The sequence below is a fragment of the Scomber japonicus genome, chromosome 21 (genome assembly GCF_027409825.1).
Source record: "Scomber japonicus isolate fScoJap1 chromosome 21, fScoJap1.pri, whole genome shotgun sequence".
NCBI lineage: Eukaryota > Metazoa > Chordata > Actinopteri > Scombriformes > Scombridae > Scomber > Scomber japonicus.
In genome coordinates this window covers 21,598,677-21,620,857 of record NC_070598.1, presented here as the reverse complement: position 1 = coordinate 21,620,857, position 22,181 = coordinate 21,598,677, and the positions used below count along the sequence as shown (strand labels likewise).

General features: G+C 42.0%; 1 protein-coding gene across 1 annotated transcript in view; it reads left to right on the top strand.

The window, feature by feature from the left end:
* Positions 1-2,492: 2,492 nt before the first annotated feature.
* Positions 2,493-22,181, top strand: part of znf438 (zinc finger protein 438) — a 48,838-nt gene continuing 29,149 nt past the window's right edge. The window contains exon 1 of the mRNA XM_053342596.1: positions 2,493-2,581. The gene's annotated coding sequence lies outside the window, so the exon portion shown is untranslated. The remainder of the gene's footprint in view (positions 2,582-22,181) is intronic.

Here is a 22,181-nt window from a genome sequence, read left to right as displayed (position 1 = left end):
AAGGCTCAGCCATACACACACCACTGAAGGCTTAGACTAGCAGTTCTAATGTTTAAACATATGTTTCAGTGCGATACCTGAGGATTTAATCAAGTGTTACAGTCATAAGACAGGCATGCTGGTGAGTGGTACCTCAGTGTTTCATCAATGGTTACTGAGAAAGACAGCTCTCTTTCATATCCTGTTTTGGGAGATGAAAAATATTGATATTACTCGCCGAGCACTATCAGCATGAAACAGAGGCTTTCAGAGAAGCAGCAGTGACAACACCTGTACTGAAGTTCCTGATTACACGTCTTTGTTCTCAGGCCTTCTGTCTCTGCCGCTGCTACCGCTCAGTGTGTCCGCGAGCGAGGGTGTTAAAGAGAGAGAGAGAGAGAGAGAGAGAGAGAGAGAGAGAGAGAGAGAGAGAGAGAGAGAGAGAAAGATGGAAAATGACGCACAGAAAAGCAGCAAGTGAATGCATCTTTTTCTGTCTCCATCAGTCTGTCTGTCATCCATGCATGCAAACAAACACATGCAGTCAGAGAGCATCGCCACCTGACACAAACTATACACGGTGGCCTGTGACAGTGGTTAACAGAACAGGACACATGTAGCCCCAGGTGACTCAAATTGCAAAACTAACAACACCATGCTTCATTGCACCAAGAACGCGGTGTGAAACACCAGCAGAAAAGGGCGTGTGTGTTTATCTGTGTCGATTCACATGCATGTCTAAAATGTGTGTTTATGGTTATGTATTTATGTCATAACTAATTCATCCCAAAATGTATTACAATACTTAATATGGACTTCATTAGGATTTACTAAGGCTGCCTAAAGCATAAACAAACACACAAACAGATGCATAAAAGTGCACAAAAATATTATCATTAACTCTGGACGTGGTTTACTTTATACTTCAATTATTTATTTATTATTATTTATTATTTATTTGATTATTGCAGTAGCAAAAGTATATCTGTGGGAGCAGTTGGCTGTAGCCACAATAGCCATTACACCAGTTATAGAAAGTGGTAATAATAGATGTAGTAGCAGTGTGAGTATTGTATAATGTATTATAGTTAGAGTTCTCTACTGCACAGTACAATTCTGAGGTATGTATTTCAATTTTACAATTCTTTATACTTCTAATTCATTGTATTTAATAGAGAAATATTACTTTATAGCTATAGTTAATAGTCACTTGTAGGTTAAGATTCTGAAAACCTCTAATAAGTATATAATACTATTTGTTGTAGTCTACTGGATTAACCCTAAATATGTGGATTGGGGCCCTTCTACTCGCACATTTTAGTATTGCTTTGTAGTATTAGTGAGAGATATATTAAAAATAGTGCTCAAAATTGAAGCTGCAGAGATCACAACCTCTTGTCTTTTAACACTGGATCCTACACTCCCCACAATGCAGCTTCATGTCACATAACCCTGATTGATAAAGCTCCTCTAGAGCCACAGACGACTTTATAAAAATGGTTTCACACTTGGACTCCCCATGATGTGATAATTGATCCTCATGTGTAATGCAGTACATCCAGTGCAACTAATACTCCTATAGTGCTTTTTGTGTTAGGTCATGGTAATTAGATTAAACACATCATTATTCTGGTATTGGTATAGGTATTGAGTATAAATGCTCAAATATAGTATAAACTAAAATACCAAAGCTGTTAAAACTATTTTGACACAGGGAGCCTCTGCAAGAAAAGCCACATATTTATGCAAATACTATATTATTAGTGAACTTATAGTGACCTTTGGGGTGCAAACTGACTTAGTCACAGATGTTACTAATATCAGTAAGCCAAGCCAGTGTGACAGTGAGCAGACATGCACAAAACCAGGACCCTGAAACCTCAGTGCCTAAATAGAACACATTCATTTGATTATCTGCACAGTGCTCACCCCACTGTGACTATGAACTCACTATAAAAAGCTCTACATTGTTCAGCTAAAACATGGTAAAAGCAGCTTCCAACAATTATATACAGTAATATAAACAGCTACTGAATAACATTCTGTTCTGCCATTCTGTCTGTATAATGATTCTTTTTCATTTTAACACTGTTAAACTTTGGATTTTTAATTTTAATGACATGTTTTCGTGTGTGTGTGTGTGTGTGTGTGTGTGTGTGTGTGTGTTACTACTTTTACTGAAATAGAAGTGTGACAGTGTAGTACTGCTACAGGTTACTACACAACTGCTCATTGGCTGTATTTACAGTTGGTCCCACAATTTTACGAGCTGTACCATTTCTACCTCCGCGGGGGTGTTGTAGTAAACATCCCACAACAAAATGCTGCTTTCTCACATGTAGAAACGCTCATTGTCCGATTATAAAAACAAAACAGACAATAATTATACTTACTAAGAATTAAATTCGCCTATATACCCAGAGGGAAGCGATTTATACATACTTTGCTCCTTTTCGCCACCCCCCGCCGGATCAAGTTGAAGGTTTGGCTTAAAATGGCTGGAGAGAAACAGTTATGAGGATCGACGGTTTTGCAAGGCATTTACGAAAAATGAGCGTGTCTGTAGTGTGAAGGCGCTCCCTCCACATAACTGGGGAACCAGGTGAGCCATGTTTAAAGTTAATCCAACATTTCCACTGAGCCCGCCGCTTTTACACGGAGAAAAACGGAGCCAAACAGGAGCCCGGTTGCAGTGTTATCACGGTAGCCTTTCCATGCAGCAGGAAGGATATGTGCCTTTAGTGTGTATTTACAGTCTGAATAACAGCTGCAAAGTCCAAAAACAGTGTTCGTAAAGGCGGGATTTTGCGTGAACATGCACGTGCAACGAGCAGCGGGTTGCTAGTGGTAAACACAGTGTCATACAGTGTGTGTGTGTGGATAATGCAAAGCAGGCCTGTGGCTAACCCTGCAGCTGTGCACGGCTCTAATACGTCATCGTGCTAGGATTCCCCCGCAGTAAGCTTGTGTGTGCACACACTCAGCAACACCTGAGAGGTGTGCACACATACACATACATACACAAACCACTGGCTGTAGCTGCACAGAAACACCCACTTCTATCCTCAGCTCGTGTCCCGGCTGTCAGCTGGGCACCTGTTTCATGCACAGGTGTAGTTGTTGTTGTTGTTGTTGTTGTTTGGATCCCAGAGGAGGGAGTTGGTTAAGTTGGTCGACTGTTGTTTTTAAGAAGGCATTTTTGTTGTTTTGAAATGTTTTTGAGAAATGCTGCTAATTCACTTGTCTTAAGTTGTGTGTGTGTGTGTGTGTGTGTGTGTTTGAATAGAAACCAACTATGAAGGTAGATGCAGTCAAACACCTGTTGCCCTGTTACAGTGGAAATGTAAATGTTGGGGTCCAGTAAGTGTTTGCATTGATGTAATGAAGTGCTTTAATCTTTTTTTAAGTATTTATTTGATAGGATTGGCCAAAACTGTCTTTCCGATGTTATTAGTTTTCTACATATAGTTTTCCTAATTGAAGTTTCAGATTATTTTACTACATCAGATTTTATCAGTATTAAAAAACACTAATATGTCCTCATCACTAGCTTGCTCTGAACAGAATTCATCTTATTCACTGTATGACATCAAAGTGTTTATGTATTATCCTTTTGACAAAATATAGAAAACTGTCTCATCCTCCAGTCCGATGTGTTTGATAAGTCTCAGCATGAACACACAGACCCTATAAAATAGACTTGTTATCACCATGTCACATCTAAGGCTGTGACTAATGATTATTTTCATTAACAATTCATCTGTCGACTATTTTCTTGATAAATTGGTTCACTGATTTGTCCATAAAACTTTAGAAAATGGTGAGAATTGTTGATCAATATTTCATAAAGGTTACATCTTCAAATGTATTGTTTTGTCCACAATCCAAAGATCTTCAGTTTACTGTCAGGTTAGAAATGAACTGATAATAAAAAATAGCTGGCAATTCATTTAACAGTTGGCAACTAATGGATTAGTCATTATCACTTTCTCGCTTTCTGTACTGTTTCTTAGTCACCGTCAATCTGAAATTATACCAATAGTATTTTACAAGTCTTAAAAATAATATAAATGATCACATGGTGTCTTCCCAGGGAGATGCTGCCATGGGTGCTGCATTTAAAAGCAATAAAAACACTAGTATCAGATCAGTGTCAGCTCATACCTTCGGTTTTTAAGTTTCACAAATAGTATCAGTAGAAAAGAGTGAGATCAGTGCACAGGAGTGTTTGTGTTGCTCATTAAAGCATGTTGCATTCATGGCTTATTGACTCTGCCTCAACATGAACAACTGTGGAAGTGTTGATGGAAAAAGCATTGAGTTGTTGGAGCATTGTATTCAGTCTTACTGTACCGTAGAAAAACTCTTCTTATGGCTTTTTAGAATTGGTGGCACTGATCCAGTCTCAGTTGTCAGGTCTCATGACTAGTGTTGCTGGGAAAGCAAACGGTCACAACCCCCCCCCCCCCCCCCCCCCCCGAGGTGTTTTCACCAAAAGATCATAGCGAAGATTTTTCGATGAAGCACGTCTAAGATGTTAAAAATGAAGGATGTGATCAGCTGCAGTGAAGTGCAGGATTCAGGAGTGAAGCGAAGGCAAAAATTCCCCTCCGCTCAGAGCCATCCCAACAAAACTGGAAATAGCTCTCTCTCTCTGTCTCTCTGAGGTACATGTTCCAGAGAGTGTTCTTGCTTTTCCTTTCCAGATACAACAATTTATTATTTTCACTATCGCCGGCAGCCCAGTTTTTTTGTCACATAAAAGATGCCGTAAAGGTCAGCAAACCCCACACGCGTCAGGTTTTTACACGCAGGCAAAGTTGATTGAGAGCAGTATTTTTCTTTTTCCGCACTCCTGGGAGACACCCAGTTCAAACAGGATTCTCTATTTCCCCTGAGCACTAGAAGAGTCAGTGCCTTGCTCAAGAGCAGTATTTTTAAGAGAGGAGCGCCTTACTCCTCTGCTTAACCCCCCCCCCACACACACACACACACACACACACACACACTCATCTCCCTCCCCTGCTAATCTGCTGAGCTTTGTCTGATTCTTCAGCTTTTCCAGCGTCAGATCAGTCCAACTGAGGTCAAATGATGTGTCGAGTCATGTGAAGTCAACATTATCAAGACGTGGAGACAGAATTTTGTCTTCTTTCTGTAGAGAAAGTGCCGTATCACCAAATAATTTTGCGCTGATGCCGAAAAGCAAGTCACGCCACATGAGTCACTCAACACTTAAGTCATCGCAGACACAGATCCTAGGACATAGCCAACAACACCCGCTCCATACCGGTCATTGATTATCACATTAAATAAGGGTTCTACCACCGCCCCCAGCCCCCCCTCTGTCAAGTTTCCTTTTTTTTTTTTTTTTTTAAACTCCTAAGAAGTTCCAGGGTCAGTTCAGCAGCATGTCTTTTCCCCTGGTGTAAAGATATGTGGCATTGAGATTTCAGTCTTTGTGACACATGAAAAATGACATGCAGAATTCAATATTAAAATGTCTTTTAACAGTGTCCAGTCCAAGGCTGTACCTACTATTGAGGTCACTAAGGTCATGTTTTATACATTTTTTTAAAAGTCGGGTATTTTATAAGGAATGTCCCAATCAGGTGTTTTTGGCCTTCAGTCCTATGTCCTTCAGTATTGGGCATCTGCCAATAATGAGTCAAATCTGGTGCTTTCTCTTTCATTTTTGGGGTTTTTTTGTACTCTCCACAAGGATATGGAGTAGTCAGCAAGGGGTGTCCCTGAGCCACCTCACCCAGAGGAACAGTTTTAAAGTTGGTCTCCTCTGACACATTCTAAGGCCACTATTTCATCATATGCACTGATATGAGTTATTGTATATTTTAATCAGTTATTTTTGGGTTTGTATGATTTAAAAATGAACATTCACTTTATTACAAACAAAGCAGGAGAAATGACTGAATGATTTGGGGCATCTGACATTAGTTTGCATAATTGGTCAAAGCCCTTTGAAGTCTGCGTGGTGAATATATGGCCTTTCAGTTGGACTTTTTAACACTTACTGTGCAGTTGTCATGTCGATGCCGTTGGTGTTTTCAGGTGTTTTCCGCAGAAGCCCGTCTGTCTGTGCAATGACTCGGCAGGACTCAACTTCTCAGCTTTCTTACAGAGCATGTGGGGGCGGTACTGAAACTAACAAACAGGCACAATTCCCTATCATGATACTCTCATTGTTTTGAATGTACGGGCATAGCAGAGTATTGATAAATGTAAGGCCACAACTAACAATTATTTAAATTATTGGTTAATCTGCTGAAACTTTTCTGGATTAATTGGCCTGGTCTATAAAACTACTACTACAGAAAACTGTGAAAAATGCCTCAATTTCCTACAGCCTGACCTTATCAAATGTCTTATTTTCTCCCAACAAATGTCTAAATCTCAAAGATATTCAATTTGCTACAATGATAAGCAGTAGACTCTCATTTAAGAAGCTGAAACCATCAAATATTCAATCAGCTCATTTGAGAGAATGTAACCCCTGAAAGTGACACGATAGAGAAGATGTATCACTCTGTTGCAGTTGTTGGAACTAAATAAACAAACCTCCCCTTGTTTTAGCGCAGCAGTGTAGCAGAGTGGAGGTTCCTCCCTCGCAAACCATCTTTGACCAACACAGACAAACAGCCAATTTAAGTTTTGGCCCGTCATCAATTTACTCACAGAAAATTAACATGAATTAACAACAGCTGACTGAAATGAGAAGCCACTAGCCGAATGTTTTTTTTTCTGTTCTTCTCCAATGCTTTTTTTTCTTTTCCAACCTCAGTGTCTTGAACTAAGAGTCAGTCGCCTCTGCGTGCGCCCAAATTACATTTGACATCCACACAATCTAATTTCCACTCGCTTATGCTGAGGTGGACAAACCACAGCAGACTACAGTAAAGAAAGAAAGGGTCGCCGCTGTTGGTTTTTTTTGCCAATTCTGATCCATTAAAATATGCTGCCATCAGGCGCCCGATACATCTCCAATTACAGGTTTAATGCAGTTAAAGTTGACTGCTTTTAATAATTTTTCTCTTAGAATATAGACTTTTGACTCCACTGTCACATGGAGTTCAAAATAAAATACACAATACATGCACAACAGAGCAGTGGCAGCTACGTAAATGATAATAACAAAGGCAGAGGTGTTTTTGAGGTGTATTTTTGGTTTATTAATTTAGGTGAACTGACCCTTTAAAAAAAAAAAAAAAGCAGGCCCACTCTGCTTTCTGCTTGCTGCCTGAGATGTCAGCTCTCAGCAGTGGGGGCGGACAGGTCATTTCAGGTGAAGCAGAGCAGCATTAACAAACCACACAGTTAATTTAAGGTATTTGACAAGCTGATCACACACTCATGAATCAGCTTCCATTTGATTCTGGCTGCGCTTGCGTAACACTCAGATTTGCTGTGTTGTTCAACCCCGTTGCTCACTTCGCCTTACACATTTCGTTAAGTGTTTTTTCTCTCTCTCTCTCTCTCTCTCTCTCTCTCTCTCTCTCTCTCACTCTCTCTCTCTCTCTCTCTCTCTCTCTCTCTCTCTCTCTCTCTCTCTCTCTCTCTCTCTCTCTCTCTCTCTCTGCCCCAAAATGCCGATGAGTCAAGTTTAATGTGAGGAACTCCCTTCCCATGGTTTCCCACCGGCCTCCTTTTTATCTCCCCCTTCTCGCCGTGGGAAACATCTTTTTTAAAAGGTTCGTCACATACAAACCATTACTAGAGAATGGGGAAAGAAAAAAAAAACAATCCCCCCTCCCCCCAACCGATATCATTTATCACCAGAATAGGGAGTTAAGGGGCCTGGCATGCAGAAACCCTGGCATCCAGTGTAAACACATGCCACGCGATGGAGCGCGGCGTTTACTTTGGCCTGGCGAGCAGCTCCAGTGTGGTTTCACATGTGGCTAAGATGAGGAGGGTGGAAGGCAAGGCAGAGGAAACTTAGATGCTTGTCTAACATTTCCGCTCAATCATAACCAAGATCATGTTACCATAACACTCACACACACACACACATACACACCAGATTTTTCTCAGGCGCCACTCATCGCCAGGCTTTGAATTAACAGTCTAAGTAGAAGATAATAACAAAAAAAAACACGGCGACTGCTGAGAAACGTTGTTGTCATTTTAACAGGAGGTGCACGCTTACAGGTTGGACACTTTAAAAACTCAGCCTACTTTTTCAATTACAGCCTCTCTACATTAATGGGCCCCAATATACACACACATGCAAAAGCTAAATTGAAACACAGCTCTACCCCTTAAAAAAACATTAATACATCGGATAATTTAGGGATGCAATCAAATCCTCTTATGCAAAGTTTTGGAAGTTCGGCAAGAAAAATTAGGAAGTCCATCAGCCTGTTTAGCCTAATTGATTAAAACAGTTAAAGTTGCCATTTGAAAGGTGCTTTTTTTTTTCTTCTTCTTCTTCTACCTGAATTATAAGCAGCGTCCTATCTGTTAAAGTGCTGGCCCCGAAGACGTCACGAAGTGGCGAGTCGAAGAACAAGGAAAGTGCATCTCCAGCCTGAATAATGAATGGAGACCATATTGTGGATGGAAAAAAGAAGGGAAGGATGTGGTTCAGTAAATAGTCTGGCGAACGTTAATTCTCTCCGCTTAAATTGTTGGTCTTGCTTAGACTTTTTTTTTTTTTTTTTTCCAAGAACCAGGTTGATGAAAATGACATGTGAAGCCTAATGACTGACTTTTACAGGATTTGCAGGGCTGCGAGGGAGCGAAGGCATATTATTATATTAGGCTGCTCCTTGGAGCATTAGCATAGTTCCTGGCTGTGTTCCACTTCTAACAAAAGTGTTCATGGTAAGAGTTTGTCGTGTGGTGTGGTAACATCATGAGAGGAGACTCGCTCGCTTGCTTTGGAGCCTGTGGTGGTGACCATGTGATTGGCTGCCGGTGTTTTGCATCTGTCACAGCGCTTACTGTAATGATGCACTCATGAAACATCATTCATCTCTTTTTAATGAAGGCAAGTCAGTTTCTCAAATAGAGTTCAGTAAATGATGGCTTTTTATTTAATCCCTAGACCAGCAGGATTCCCCTTCTTCCTCATTACCCTCGCTCAGGAGCCCTTCAGCAAGGCCCTAAACCCCCACCCCCATCCCCACCCCACACACACACACACACACACTCAACTGTTAAAGGGCCGTAAAACTGTGGTATCAAGGATCTGATGGTGTGTGTGCATGTGATGTGGTGTCGCTTTTGACACAAGGAAGTCATCTTGAAAAAAAAAAAGTGGTTGAGCGGCTCCACCCAGCTGCTAGACTCATTTCATCACAGTTTTCTATTTTTATATGGTTTTAAAATGTATTTGTTAAAGTATTTAGAGTGTTTTAGGGCAGGGTATTTCTATAAAATAAGCCTTTAAAAGAGATTCTCAGGTGTAATGCATGCATACTACAAATAGTACAAATAGTTGACTGGTAACAGAAGAAACTTAAGTCGTTTGTCCTGTGTCAACTTTTCAGTAAAAATTTGCTATAAAGTCAGTTTTATGTTTTTTTAAAGGGAAAATGCTCGTCATATGTGAAGATTTGCTGATTCTTTTTCACTATAATGATAGACTGAATGTATTTGAGTTTTCAGCTGCTGCTCAAACTAAATAAGCCAAAATTGAAGAGCATTTTAAACTATTTTATTCTTACCATATAGTAAAACCAGATGATTCATTTTGAAAGTTACTGTCAGATTAATTGAAATAGTAGTTTCAACTACAGATGACACAAGTGTACATTAAATACACAAAGAGGTTGTCCTTTTTTTTTAATATTACATTTGTTTTAGTCAACTTGATAGTTTACCAGAGCCGGATTAACCAGGTAGGAGGCCGAGGGCAAAAATGAATTGCTGGCCCCCCGAGTAATCCCACCTCCCCCCACATACACACACACCACCACACTCCTACAGAATGCTACCTGTCCTAAAAACGAAGGGAATTTTCTCTGTGTGACATTTAAGTTAATTTGACTCATAGCATCGGTGCAGTTGGTGTTGTTAGGTAGCTGACGGTGTCTGTGGGAGTTTGCTTTGGTGTGTTTGTGTCACAAATCAGCTTCTGACTGATCTCAGAACTCATCAGAAACTTTTGTTTTTGCTTCTTTCTGTTGTCCTCCTCCCTCACGTCTTTTTAACACTTACTAAGCAGAATTTGTCGCTCTAGTCTCACATGTTTCAAGTCTCAAATATTTTAATTTGAAATGAACCAACAAAGGCCTTAAAACTAGACTCTGACACTTGACTCATTCATGTTGTGCTTTCATGTTGCATTTTCAGTCAAATTTCAGTCAAATAGCTTAAATCTGTTGACACACAGCAGGCCTGGAGCTGACTTACTCTGCTTCTTTAATAGTCTTACTTTTATTTAACTTTTTACAGCACCCTCGGCTCCGGCATAACCTAGAAACCAAAATAAAAGTGGAATGAAAACAATGCATATAAATACAATGTAGCCTCTAGATGTACAGTGACTCTACTTTATCCTATGGAGCAGGTTAACTCCTGGTTAAATGTTTTGGCCTATGTGGAGATAGGATACATATGTCTACCATCCTAAATTTCTTAATTAACTCTAGACAGCGGGTGGGGGGGTGGGGGGGGTATAGAACTCATTCGGGCCTTGGTGCATGTTTATTCTGTCTGAGACAGGCTGGTGAATTTGAAACCGGAGCCCACGCCTTGTCATTCCTCCGGGGTCCCTAGTGGTGGGTGCGGCACGTGCATGAAAGGCAGAAGCAGCAGAGAGAGAGAGGCGTTCACTTTCATCCCCTGTCATTTGGCCGCTTCCCAAATATACCATCTCACACACCCCACCACCACCACCTTCCCCTTCCCCTGTTGCTCGTATCTCTCCCCGTCCCACCCACTGTCTCCTCAGCCTTCTCATCTCCCCTCGTATCTTTCTTGCAAACACATTTTGCGTGTCTTCCCTCCTCTCCATCCCACAGCTATGATTTAGGCGTCAGGGTTGCTCCCACTCCTTCCCCACCAGCCACCCCTCCTTCCTCCCCCATGGATCATGTTACCCTGCCATTACTCAGTCGTTCCCCCTGCGAGGGTGCTCCATGTCAGGCGTAGTGGAGCCCGCCCTGCATGCATGCCTGCCTTGCCTGCCTCCTTGCCGCCTGCCTGCCTGCCTCTCCGGACCTGTTGACTAGCACAGTTCAACCACAGACGCCCCTGGTCAGTGGAGTCGCTCCAAGCTATGGCACAGACTCTCTGGAAAAATCACACAGGCGAGCGAGCGAGCGAGGGAGCAGGTTTGGAGCCTGCATTTCCAATTTCGAGTATGCTTGGAAGGAAAAGAAAGAGTACAGTCTGCTTTCATGTGGTTGCAGGACCAGCAGAGTGTGTTACAAATCTGTTAAACATCTTGATTTGCCATCGTCACCGTTGTTGTTGTTGTTGACACTCACAAACATTGTTTTTTTTCCCCCCCCCTCACCACCCAGCCCTCCCGTGCGTCACAAGCTGGACCGGTTGATTTGTGGTCCTCATCGTTTTACGGTTATGTAATGTCGGTTCCCTTGATGAGTAAAACGTCTTGTTAAACCCCACGCCGCCCTATTCCTATAAAAGTGAGTGATGCAGGCAGCGGTATGAGGTATGAGGTATGAGACCGTCCCGCCGTCCCGTTAAGGTCGGTCTCCCCTCCCCTACGTTTCGTGTCATAGCAGAGGGGGACGGGATGGGATCCGTCCGGTCCGCTTAGCCAAAAACATGACGCTGCAGAAATTTCACCGGCTCGGGCTTTATCGCTTGATTAATGCACGCTGAGTAAAGCTACTAAATCTACCGAAGAACCAGCGGGGATCCTATAGGTTTAATTTATGAGAGTCAGCGAGGGGGAAGGTATATACCTGTGTCTCCGCCCGTGCCCTTTCATAGGGTGTAAAGTTTTATAGAGGCTACAGCATCCCTCCTGCTATTAAGGCCGTTGTGCACTCTAGCGGAGCCGTAACTCCCTTTCTTGTTCTCTCAGCTCCCCCGTAATTTATTTAAGTTTGACATATGGCTGTCCGGCGCCACGCAAGGTAGCGTATCGCAGGCGCAAGGAAGCCCCCTCCCCTACGCAGACTAAGGCTAATCCTCTCTAATTGGAAGGGAGGCAGCGTCGTGGGCCAGTGGCTTGTACGTCGCTCATCCCTCCGCTTGTTTTACAGTAATGAGACATCTGGGGGGGGGGGGTTTCTGCTGCAGAACAGAACAGAGCTGTTTGCAGAGGGGGAGAAACGGCTGCCCGAGCCAGAGGGCCTGCAGGGCTGTCACACACAAAAACAACAGAGTCCACTGCTTGTTTACATCTGCCTCCATGCGGGCATTTCTGTCTCATTTGCCGTGCTAATGTTAGATTAGATTATGTTATTGGAAAGAACAATAAATGTGCAATATTTAGGACAGGGAGAAGGCTATGTAAGGGTAAAACAGGACTTTTCTTTGCCAAAAAGAGTGAGTCTACTAATATAATACTTACATTCTCTGCATTTTACAGCTTTTTTTTTCTTCTCCTTGATATGACATCATCAGGCCACAAAGACTATTATTATCACAAGTGTTAGACTTAGTGTGTGACTTAAAGTTGTTTGCAGCACTGTTACAATTACAAATGGAGGGTTCGTTTATTTTGGCAGTTAGATTCTCAGTAGTTCCTACATTCTCTGGCCACACTCAGGCCACATTAACACTAATACTGTTTCATTTTAAAAGGCATAGCTTTTACTGTTTAGACCCAGCATCCACACTAACTGCATTGTTCTCAAACCTCTAAAATGGAAACAATGACGCACACGCCAATGTCAACCTCCTGATTGAGTCCAACCGGTCTCATCGTGTCCATCCCTGATTCATCACCCTCCTATCACATGAGAAAACTAACGACATCAGCCTGTCAATCACACCAGTGATTAATTCAGCATGGATAATGGATTACCAGCCGTTGTGCCGTTAAATCTCTGGTCTCCATTTTTGTCATTGTTTTCTGCAACTAGCCAACCAACCGCAGAGTAGACAATCTGCTTCCTGTTTACACCGGCAGATGCATTCCCTGTTTATGTGAACGGTCATGTGATTGTACATGTTAGCATGGATGGAGATAGAATAGAAAGCCTTTATTGTCATTGTACAAGAATATACAACAAGATAAGAAGTGCTCAGAAACAGTGTTTGTTGGTTAACTATAAAAACCAACCAATAAGACAACATAAATGAACATACAATGGAGAAATAAATAAGCAGTGTAAGGAAATGGCATAAACGGCCCACGGGTAAAAGCTGTTTTTTGAGTCAGTAGAGATCTGTAAAAATGTATTACCGTGGATGTAGTTTCAGTGTTAATAGCCATGCAAGTGTAGCGGTCACACACACACACACACACACCGACAGTTTGGGAGTCAGAGGTCAAGAGCTCACACACTCTGTCATATGTCCAGGTCACTGTAAAGCAGGGTCTCACGGTTGCTGTTCTTGCAAAAAGAACACAATAGTCATATTCCTCCTCTTACCCAACGTGTCGCCCTATCTGCCAATAGTTTAGTTGGCTGAGGATTGCCTCAACATGACACTCAGTTTGTGGTTTGTGACCGCTGACCTCATTGTGATTTCACATTGAGAACTATTTTAAGTTCATCCATAGACTGAAGATGCTGTTCACAACTTGGATTATTTTACCAACAACTCAGGAAATCACATCAGAGTCTATCTGAGTTGAGATGTTGGAACTTTGGTAAGAAGAAAAACAGATGAGTCATGTGTTTTGAGGTGAGCTGCTCTTCAGTCGCCTTAGCTGTTAGATTAACTAGTACTTTTTAACTGTTCCGCTGCAATTTAGAGCTAAAAAGCACAAATTGGACAATGGGGAAAATCTAGGGTTAAGAGTTAGAAAGAAGTGACATTAACAGCAGCTGGGGGCTCGAGTAGCTGCCGATACTAGACTAAAACACCCACATCTCTGACTTTTTGCATTTGAGTTGCATTGTGAGTAATGGAGGCGCTTGATTTTTGAGAAAGAATACAAATGTGTGGGATAAAAGAGAAGATATCTCTGGTTCTGCTGCCTCAGTTTTAATCCTTGAGAGAGAAAAAAAACTAGCTACATAAGTTAAATTACTTCAGTAATTAAATTGAACATTTAATCCTCAATGCAGTGCTTATTTTAGGAGCTCCTGCCAAAGTATGTTGCTCAGTAACACTTTGGCAGATATGGCTACTCACTCACTGACTCACTCACTCACTGATCACAACCTTTGTTACCCATAAATTACACCAGAACCTTTCATTCAGTGCTCTTTTGCACAGTTCCACAGTTACTTACAGTACCACAGTGTATTATTTCAAAAGGCAGACAACCTGAATGAACTGTAACTTGAAAACAGTCTCTGCTTTTAGTCAACTTTTTACACATGTGCAGTAATACTCCCCAAGACATATAAACACACTTTGATGTGTCCCTTTAAGGAGAATACAGTTATATTCGGCTGCATTGCTTGATAATTAACATTAATTAGCACCAATAGCAAAACATGTGCCTGCATAACAAAATTGATTTAAGTGCATTGGCCGTGATATATACACCAATATATATATATATATGTGTGTGTGTGTGTGTATGTAAATGATGAAGCAACATAAATGACTTTTGTTGTTTGGTGCCAATAAGAGCTAATTTGCATAAAAGGAGAATTACACTAAAAAATGAATCAGTAAATGACTTTTGACATAGTTCCATACCTCTCATGTATAGAGAAGTGTTTTCTGGTTGGTTGGTTGAATATAAAGGTTAGTGACACTCAGTATATAGTGGATTTTCTTAACTTTTTTTGCTTCTACCGCCACCTTGTTTACTTGCCTCTAGCTGCAAGCAGCCAGACTGGCCTCGAGTTGCCATTTTCACACAGTAACAGTGACCTGGCAGTGCATTAAGGCCAGTCTGCAGCTACACTCCAGATCCAGTTGGACACGCTAAGCCCTCTACAGCTCACCAGAGACCTCTAAATTACTGCTTTTCACGACCAGAAAAGCACCTCACATGTTTCGAGGAGGATTTGAGGAAAGGTTTTTCTTTGTTTGCCTGCTCTGCTTCTTTTTTTCTTTCTTGTCTCAGAGGCAACTTACACTCACACACACACACACAGAAATGGCCTGTGATATCTCTGCCTGTGGAAGATAATACTCTCTTTTGCTGTCAAAAGTCCAAGTAAGATCTCCCTCACGTTATACTCACGTGTAAAGGGGGCCCGCACCGTTATTACTTCATGTTTTATCCCACTCAGGAAAAATATACACTCACACTGTGAAAGGTATGAATCGGACTAACCTTGGCGGAGATATTTGAGAGGCTTAAGGTTAATACTAAACTGCTGTAATCCATTATTTGGTTGGTTTCAGAGCAGAGATAGCAATGGTTCAGCATGTACCTGTCAGTACTAAATGATTGCTCATTTCCTGCCAGAGGAGGGATGAAGGAAAGAGGGGGTGAGGTAGAGTAATAGCAAGCAGCTGCCTCAGCCGGACCTTACCTTTCCTCTCTCTGAGTCTCTCATGCTAGCCATCATGCCAACACACCTACTTTTTAGCTCAACTTCTTACCCACAGCTGTAGGTGGTAATCACAAGAAAAAAGGCTTGATCCACCTTGATAAGGCGAGGCGTCACGAACAAATGAGAAGCATCGCTGTTTGCCCCGAGAGTTCACTCAACACCCACTGCTTTATAACAATCTTTATTTTTATTCTTCTCTACAGAGGCTTTCTGTCCGTGATTAGCTAAATGCTGCCATCGATCCGCCGAGTTGAGGGCACCCGCAGCGAGGGAGCCGTATTTATCAGAGCGAGGGGAGCGTTGCGGGATGTTGCACCCCCCCCTTCCTTTCATTGGAAAACGATAAACATAAATCTGGGGAATGCATCCGTGTGATATAAGTCTACGACGGAGCGAGGGAGGAAGAGGGGGAGAAGGGAGAGAAAAGAACCCCTAGATCCTCTCCACTTTCCTCGGGCAGTAGAATCAAGAGAACTTGGAGCTCTGTGGGGTTTGCTGACATTTGAAAAGTCTTCACCACCTTCAGCAAAGGCACATTTGCAAATCAGTGTCACACAAGTGCACGATTGGTGCTTTTAAAGATGGGAGAGAAGGATGCAAGCACTTCTGAGGAGCCCCCCCCCCCCCCCCTTCCCCTTCACTCTTCAGCAATGCAGAGGGACTTCGGATAGGGCAAGGCTTCTCCCTGTGAATCACAGCTAATTAACGAAGTAATTAAGATCAGAATCTCCTCACAGTGAAGGACTCTAAATTGTCTATACATTCAAATAGGCCATCAAAAGGAAAATCCCTTCCATTCATGAAAAGGAGGGGGTAAATTAAAGCCTTCAAGACCCTTTTCCTTTCTATTATCCCTGCCGCGTGTCACACAAGGGACATCTGTTGAAAAGAGCGAGCCAATGTTACGGCGAGTTAAAGCCAAACGCCGCTCCATCAGAAGCACTGTTCATAATGCATTCGCTATACATATTTCAGCCCGAGTGAATTTATTTCAATAAATGTCACTCCAAGGACACGCTTCGATCTTTCCAGGGGCGTCCAACGCCGACTGTAAGCCACACCGTATTGTTATCTCGTTCTTCTGGCGGCGAATGATAGATTAACAAACAGTTTATAAACAGGCCAGCGAGCATGTCAGCAGTTTTATCATCGCCACACGCTGCCAAAATAACCTCTCTCTTTATGATGGATGTATTTTCCAGTTTGTTTTTTTTTTTATTCCGCCCGCTACAAGCTGCAAGGATATCTACGGGTGCAGTCGTAATGTTACAGGGCTTACAGGGAGTTTCATAGAGTGGGTACATAGTGGATTCAGATTTATGACCGGGATTAAGTCCAGTGGTCTTTTTCTGGTAGGCAGTATTTAGGTTGTGCTGTCATCTCGACTGCGTTGACTTTTTCAACTCTCCATCTCTTTTCCCCGCTGAACCGCTTCTTGAAGTAGACCGTTTGATGTGCTCTCTCATGTCTTGTAAACTGTCTCGGTCAGTGGTTGTTTTCCACAAAGAGGACACGATATTTGATTTAAATTTGTCTATCGGAGTAATTTAGAACAAGAAACATGTCTTCGCAGCCACGTGTCTTTTTTTCAGAAGGTCCACAGTTAAATATCTCAACAATTATTTGTTGGATTGTCGTGAAATTATTAACAGACGGTCACGGTTCCCTGATGATGTGTTTCAATTGCTTTGGTGGTCCCCTCACTGTCATCTATCATGACTAATGGGTTGAGATGTTCTATCATCTGGTGGATGGATTGCTGTGAAATTTAGTTCAGACTTTCATGTTCCCCAGAAGATGAATAATAATACCTTTGGTGATGATATAATTTGTGATAAGCCTGGCATCGTAAAGAGGTGAGAGATGCCATAGTTGTTTACATGGAGTTAAATGGTGCACACTTAGAGTCACTCCATCTCTTCAAAGGTGTACATTATTTTGTACTTGGTTGTACAAAATACAACAGCACAGTCCAGGGTTAAATATTTCAACAACTATTTGTTGGATTGTCGTGAAATGATCAACATATGTTCTTGGTTCCCTGATGATGTGTTTCAATTACTTTGTTGGTCTCCTGACTGTCATCTATCATGAGTAATGGGTTGAAATGTTCTATCATCTGTTGGATGGATTACTGGTTCAGACTGTCATGTTCCTCAGAGGATTAATAATAATACCTTTGGTGATGATATAATTTGAAGGCAGTTTGATTAGCCTGCTGTCGTAAAGAGGTGTGATATCCTGTAGTTGTTTAAATGGAGTTAAAGCATGTACACTGAGAGTCGCTATCTCCTCGATTATGAACATTATGTTGTACTACTTTGTAGAAAAAGTAGTTGTGTAAAGAATAAAGAGAGCTCAAGAGAACAGTTATTGACTACATTCTCAACTCCGGCCTTTCTTGGTGTGTAGTGGGCGTGCTTGTTTGTTTTGGAAAGAAACCAAAATTGCTGGTGCAGCCCCCCACCTCTGATGGAAAGGTATGAGGGGAGGGGGATTGAGACACTTTGTCAGTCTGACAAGCACCTAGTTTGCAGCACACTCCAAATTCTAAAGGTGTGTTCAAACTAGGGCCCAACAAATACTAGATTTTTGTATCTAATACCGATCAGTGGTGAAAAAAGATAATGTTACAGCTACAGAAGAAATACAGACACACATCACACACATTTTATTGTGATGATCCCTCAGATGTGGTTATCATTTATGTGGTTAACACTTGTGAAAAAGATACATCACAGGGGCATGATATTTTACATTAGACTGTATCAGATGACAGCAATGCACTGAAACACTAAACTTCAATGGTAATGTAATAATTATAAATAACTATAAATAATATAAAAACACAAAAGTGTAAATATTAAGAAAAAGGGTAAAATTTACATAAAATGCTGTTTATATACACCGGTACCGATATACCTGATTGGCCGATAATATTGTCTTTCAACGTGCAATTCTCACATAAATTTGACAGCTGGATTGTTTCTAAAGCTTCAGGACACTTTAAGTCATACAGAGGTGTAAATGATGTCATTGCATTGACTTTATGCAGTTGTGTTGCCTCTAAAATTCATGTTGCATTCTTTCCTTACATGCCATAACTCCATTTTCTGGTCAGGTTCAACTTGTACTAACTAAAGGCCAAAAACAAACTTTTCATCTCCAACTTTTATCCATTTTAGTTTGCTTTAGCCTCACAGATCCGCTCGCGTAGCTGTTGACTTTTTGTCTTGGTCACTTGGACTTACTGGTGATAAGTGTTCTCTGCTCAGGGTACAAAGCAAACCCGTTTCCTGAGCTGTCTTTTGCAATTTGTGCTGAGCTCAGTATAGCGCCAGAACATTTCCACTTAGGTTTCACCTCAGTCTATATACTTTACTGAAAAACACTCTGGGTCAAGTCACCAACGGGGGAAATTCAAGTGAAGTCTATGTTGAGTTGGAAGCCAATACCTTTTTTTTCCTGTACTGCATTTAAACTGTGGGTCTTCACACCTCACCTCTCAGAGTGCTGTTGTAGGTTGAGATCAGGCAGGTCACAGAGTGTTACAGAGAAATGAAACTGGTTCTTTTCAGGTTCTTTTTAAAAGTCTTCATGTGAAATGGCTAATTATAGCGCTTGTAATAGAAAAATCCTCGTTTACCTACTAACGCCAAGAGGCTCACTTTCAGGTTACAGTAAAAAAAATAAAAAAATTCGTCACACAACCCAAATCACTTCCTCTTTTCTTTCCTCTCAGGCAGGAAGGGGTTACTCTCCATGTTTCCTGTCCAATTCCCAGGGCTCCAGCTCCGTTCTGATTGCTTTCTTGATGTTAAACATTCCCAGGCTCCTATAACCTTCTAGCTTGCCTCCGTCGTCCAAGAGCCGTCCCAGGTGAACGAGTGGGCGAACCTCCTGTTTTTTAAGGATAAAATCTCTCTCCATTTTTTTTGTTGTTTTTTTTCTCACAGAGGGGGGTGGATGGGTGGGAGATACGGGGACTGGTGGGGCAGGGAGCAGCACGATGGGAAAGCATTCTTTCTTTGCATTCCGTTTAGTTGGCGTAAGGCTGTGGGAAAGCATGTTTCCCAAACCGTGCTACGTTCAAGATGGTGTTTCTTGTTAAAGAGGGCAGCGTTCAGAGTGGAGGTGGGATTGTGAGAAAGCAAGGGCACAGCCTAGAGACTAATTATAAAGTGATGGAATAAATAAATATGACATAGCCAGCTTCAGATGTCATCGGAACAAGCTTCTCAAACTCAAAACGCGTGCTTCCTTTCTTCAGTCCGTCACGCCTTTTTTATTTTTCCTTCCACGGCTCCTTCACACACTCCCTTTTCCTTTCCTCTCCTCCCGGGACACCTGATCGACGGCTGAGTTATGTTATCTCATCTGACTCAGCCGAGCCTTTTGCATCAGTCATAAAACAATTCGGATTGAGCTAACATGCCTGCGTGGAGGCTACGGTGTGTGTCTGTGTCTGTGTGTGTGTGTGTGTGTGTGTGTGTGGATGTGACCCAGGAGCAGAGCCGGGCCAAGCCGGACTATATTTAGCCCAGCGATGCTCAGGCTAATTGCCCTCCCAGGCCTAATCATTTCCAGGCTCTGCAGCTCACAAACGACTGGAGGGGAGGCCAAACACCCACTAACCTCATGTTAAAGAGATGTCAGCATCAATGGGGCTGTCAGTGCGCTCCACAGACAAGACAAATTAGCACAATATGCTTCCTCCTCGTATGCTATTAAGTGTTCTGTAAGCGGATTGCAGGGTCCAGTATTACTGTCTGCTGTAGTGTATTAATTGAATATGTTTCTCTGCCACTGGATCAGTAATGTGAGGAGGTTTGGCAGCATCCTCTACAGGCGACGTCGCTGGGTTGTCTTCAGTTCATCCCCGCTTTTTTTTTTTTTTTTTTTTCCTGAGCAGTCCCTGGTGAATGGTAAATCCCTCCACGGCTGCATCCCACAGCCAGCTTAGCTGCTCTATGTGGGCCTAACCTGGGCTGAGAAAGAAAAAAACGCACCAGAGCTAAACTCGCCTTAGCTGTAACGTGGCGTTGGCGGGAGAGAAAAAAAAAGTTTACTTTGTGCTCTGCGGTATTTGGTTCTCACCACCCTCCTCCAGTGTGTGTTTGCGTGTGTGTGTGTGTGTGTGTGTGTGTGTGTATGTGAGCTCTGCGTGTGTTGCTGTTCTTGTACAGTTGTTGCAGTTTCCTGTGTGGTTCCTGTCCCGAGATTTGCCCCTCGGTTAAACAGAGGGCACATGATGGCACAGGTCACGGAGGTGAGGGTTTCATGGCGAGGGGGGGGTGGTAGGGACGAGCAGGTTGGGCTCTTTGAGAGGTTTGTCTGTCTGCCTGATAAGCAGCCCACAAGCTTCCTTCCTGATCTAGTTCCCAAAGGCATGCTGAGAAACTTGGTGTTTCCAAGGCCTTTTCCATTATGTACACCTGGACTGAGAGCAGTCAGTGACATATGTGAAAATGACAACATGTAATGTATTATTAGGAGCACATTACAGTGAGTGCTGTACACTAGTATAACAGGAAATAACACTTACTGGTATTATGTATGCAGCGTTCATATTTCTTCTACAGAAGCTGGTTGATGTGGGAAACATTACCGTCAAGGCCTCACTATGCTTCAAAAGAAGTGCTTTTTAGATCTTCCTACAGCAACCGAAACCCATTTTCTGAATCACAATCAATGAGGCTGCATCCAATCATTTTTCCGTACCTTCTCCGGAAACAGACAATCTGACAATCAGGCCCATTTCAAACAGTGATAGTCCAGGTGTGTCGTGGCAGTGGTTTGACTCTTTATAAAGCATAAGGTATAAATTATCACCCAACAGACCCTTTTAGCCAACTTCATTCCACCTATTCCCACAGGTTTTACACATATTTTTGGAAATTATGGTCAATAGGCCTCATTTAAATGAAATTATAGCTCATTTTTGAGTTAACGCCTTCAGTCCTCCTGGGTCAAAATTGACCCGAGGACAACAGGAGGGTTAAAACATGTTGTATAATTACATAAGTCACTTCTCTTTTGCACATCTTGAGACAGTTTGTATGTTCAACATCATCCATATTTGTCTGATTAATGAACACAAGCCACTAAGTTTGTTTCAAGCATACTGTAGCCTTAACATCCACCGGCAGCAATTCTGTAACTAAAAAAGTTTTTTAATGAGAAAGCATGTAAACTCAGACATTCAGTATAATAAGTACAATGTACATTTCATATTAAGGATTACCAGTGAATTGTATTAACTAAAGTGGTGTTCACATTTATCCCAAAACACATGCACCATCCTTTTGCTGTAAATCAGTTCTAAAGAGTTATTAAATATACTTAATTTTAAAGAGGTGTGGAAGTGAAGTTGTTGCCACCTGTGTGGCATGTTCAACCCTGACTGATCTTATGAATTTTAAAGTGTTTTCTCACGCCAAACAGATCCAGCAGCCCTTCCCAGCATTCAGCACTCTAAACTTAGGTAACAGTGTGAATCGTGTCACAGATGTTGAGCAGTGATGATGACAGACTTTCCGGGAATGTCTGGCTGTGTGATTGTTAAGCTCTTTGGTAAACTTTAACTTGATCAAAGAACTCACTATCATGTACAAACTATTGCTCAGTTTA